The sequence below is a fragment of the Electrophorus electricus genome, chromosome 22 (assembly GCF_013358815.1).
Source record: "Electrophorus electricus isolate fEleEle1 chromosome 22, fEleEle1.pri, whole genome shotgun sequence".
NCBI classification, from domain to species: domain Eukaryota; kingdom Metazoa; phylum Chordata; class Actinopteri; order Gymnotiformes; family Gymnotidae; genus Electrophorus; species Electrophorus electricus.
The window spans coordinates 7,067,785-7,071,847 of NC_049556.1; positions in this window are offsets into that span (position 1 = coordinate 7,067,785).

The window sequence follows — 4,063 nt, forward strand, 5'->3', positions numbered from 1 at the left end:
GCCTAAACAAGCTCCAGCTAGTTCAAATTGCAGCAGCCAGAGTTCTTACTAGAACTAGAACATTTGGTCACATCACTCCTATCTTGGCTACTTTACTTTGGCTCCCAGTAAAATTTCATATTGGTTATAAAATACTTCTTATGACCTACAAAGCTTTGTAGGTCATAAGAAGTATTTTATAACCAATATGCTTTGTAGGTCATAAGAAGTATTTTATAACCAATATGAAATTTTACTGAATGGTCTGGCCCCCGAGTACTTTAGAGAACTCTTAATGCAATACGATCCACTACGTCTGCTTAGATCAAAAGGTGCAGGCTCTTCACTAGTACCAAGAATAAGAAAATCTACCACAGACAGCAGAGCCTTTTCCTATAAAGCTGCCACACTATGGAATAACCTTCCTGTAAATGTTCAAGACTCAGACACAGTCTCAATATTTAAGGCTAGGCTGAAAACCTATTTGAACAGTCAGGCATTTTATTAACTACTTAGTTAATAGTTGTTTGCTATTGTTAAGCTTACAAATGTGTTCCAGTGCATTTCAGTCAAAGCCTGGACACACATGAGTTCATGTATATTTTTAACATTTTAATCTATTGGTTCACATGTGTTATTTCATTTTATTGATACTGTAACCATTACATCACCTCCACCAGTTTGAACTTTTGACTACTGCTGCTGTTACTACTACTACTACTACTACTACTACTACTACTACTACTACTACTACTACTACTACTACTATTTACATTTATATAGTGCCCTTTTCAGATTCAAGGTTGCTTTACAATTTATCAGAGGAAAAAAATGTGATTCACATGTTTTGAGAAAAACATTTCTTGCTTCATGATGAACCTTAATTTGGTTTAAGTGAGTGGCTTTGCAAATAATCGTTCAATGATATACATTTTTTGTTGCAGTTTTATTATTGATTTAATTGGTCTTTTGTTTATTTTTATTGGAATATTTGTTTGGGCTTTAAAAAGCATTGCAACAACAAAAGAACAAAAGGAAATTCTGACTGATATCATACCAACATAAAGGCCATGATACGGTGCTCTTTTTTTCAGTGCTTCAAATTTAGTTTTGTTGCTTGGGTTTACTAAGTGCAGCAGTGCCCTCTAGCGGATAAAAGCGGATAAAGACATTTTGCAGAGCTTTGTTTTCTTTTCTTTTACGTGGCTATAGTGAAGTCAAACCCCATCCATCTGGGCCAAATACTCGACGGAGTATTTTAAAAAATTAAATAACTGCAGAAAATATGCAGTCGAAAGTGACAAATTCAATTTAAAAACATTATAAACCATGTGATACAGAGGTATTTTAATAAGGTGTTCTCTATGTTGTTCAACATTTTTCCAGACAAATTCAAATGCAAATTTGTTAATGCAAATTCGATTGTGCATTTACAATTGCATTTACCATGAGAGTGTGTATAATTTAAGACATAATCCAAACCATCTCCTGTCTTCTGAAGCATTCTGTTTATGAACTTTGTTTAATTCATCCAACTGCTCATGTTTTTCTTTTGAGTTCCACTTTTGTGGTTGAATTCAATCAGTACACTACAGATCACACAAAAAGGCAAATATTCATCTAGTGTTAACTTAAACAACAAAACAACAACAAGCAACGGTCAAAATGAACAAATGCATCAGATCAGTCATGGCACTGAGCAATGCATGTTCCATCCTTAACTATTTTTTCAAGTGACAAATGTTTTCAGCTGTTATAAAGCTTAATGATTACAGCTTAATGACTGCAGCTATAACAGAGCTATAATTCTTCTCAGAAGGCTTTCACAAGGATTAGGAGTGCGTTTAAGGGAATTTTTGACCATTCTTCCAGAAGCACAGTGTGAGGTCCGACAATGATGTTGGATGAGAAGGCCTGGCTTGCAGTCTCCACGCTAACTCATCCCAAAGGTATTTCATCGGGTTGAGCTCAGGACTCTGAGCAGGCCAAACTCACTCATCCATATCTTTATGGACCTTGCTTTGTGCACTGGTCATGTTGGAACAGGAAGGGGCCATCCCCAAACTGTTCCTACAAAGTTGGGAGCATGAAATTGCCCAAAATCTCTTGGTATGCTGGAGCAATAGCATTTCCTTTCACTGGAACTAAGGGGCCGAGCCCAACTTCTAAAAAGCAAATCCACACCATAATCCCCCCTCCACCAAACTTTACACTTTGCACAATGCAGTCAGACAAGTACTGTTCTCCTGGCAAACGCCAAACCCTGACTCGTCCGTCGGATTGCCAGACAGAAAAACGTGATTCATCACTCCAGAAAACATGTCTCCACTTCTCTAGAGTACAGTGGTGGTGTGCGTTACACCACTGCATCCGGTGCTTTGCATTGCTCTTGGTGATGTAAGGATTGGATGCAGTTGTACAGCCATGGAAACTCATTCCATGAAGCTCTCGACGCATTGTTCTTGATCTAATCTGAAGGCCACATAAACTTTGGAGGTCTGTAGCGATTGTTGGCGACCTTTGCGCACTACGTGCCTCAGCATACGCTGACCCCACTCTGTCATTTTACGTGGCCTACCACTTAATGGCTGAGTTGCTGTCATTCCCAATCGCTTTCACTTTGTTATAATACCACTGACAGTTGAGTGTGGAATATTTAGTAGTGAGGAAACTTTACAACTAGACTTGTTGCACAGGTGGCATCTTATCACGGTACCACGCTGGAATCCACTGAGCTCCTGAGAGCAACCCATTGTAGTTAAGACTAGGGAGCATGATACACAATCTCAGTATTTAAAGCTAGGCTGAAAATCTAGTTGTTTAATCAGGTATTTTATAAAAAAAACCCTCTCATCTAAGGTAAAGGTGTAGATTTAGGGATTCAGGGGCATTGAGAATTATGGTAAACTGGAATGTTGTGATGCTGTGTATACTTCTGTCTCTGGATCTTTTTAGCTGTGCTGCCATAGCTAGATCTGCCATCTGTCCATCCTTGTACATTTTGTTGCTGAGCCTCAACCTGTCTTAGCTGCTGTGGTTCTTCCCATACCTTGGTTCCTTCTCTTACTGTGGCTACTCCCACCTCCAACCCAGCCAACCTATGCTGACGAAGCTGTTCTTCGTCATTTCTGTACCAGATGGGTTTTGGACACTCCTACACTCATCAAACCCAGACTAGGACTTCTAGGAACCTGGAATAGACTTCCATTGCTAACTTGATCTTATTACTCATTTTGATCTTGATTGTTTATATTGTTCCTGTTGTGGTGTCCAGCGTCGACCAGACGAGGATGTGTTTCCCCTTATGGTCTTGGTTCCTCTCAGGATTTTTTCCTCAGGCTCTTAGGGAGTTTTTCCTTGACACTGTCACCTTTGGTTTGCTTAGTGGGGACTTGGACTCGTACATGTGCAAAGCTGCTTTGTGATAACGGCTGATATAAAAAGCGCTATATATAAATTTGACTATGTAGCTATAACACGTGGCATAGTAAGTTAGCTAATTAGTGTCCCACGTCCTGCTGTGGGTGGGAATATACATAACCCTAACCCTAACCCTAAACCTAACCCTAACCCTAACCCCACCACTTTTGGGTGTCCATGCGATTCAGAAAATGTGGACCTTACTTCCCCTTGGCACTTTGACTTGGACAAAATCTAGAGGTTATGTTATAACCACATCTAGCACCATGAAAAGAAAATCATACACATGTATATTACTTGGGTAAGTATTTTAAAGTAACTACTTTTAATTTAGCACAGTTTCTATTTACTCCGCAGTCCTGCGCTGCTCTGCGCGAAGGCTGTCAGTCACTTCATGGATGTTTGTCACTAATGTTTATGTTTGTGACAGGCAGAAACTCTCCTAGTCTGTCAAATATAAATTCTACACATAACACCATTAAATTATTTTCGAAGTGTCCTCGGCATTGTTGGCTAGTGTTAAAATGTCGCTAGCAACGGTTGCTGCCACCATATTAGCTATGCTGCAAAAGTACCATTAACGCCAAAGCCGCTTCCTCAAACAACCAACAAAAAGTCCCTCCCGATGTTCCACCTTATTGTTTTTTTTTAATTTAATTTAATT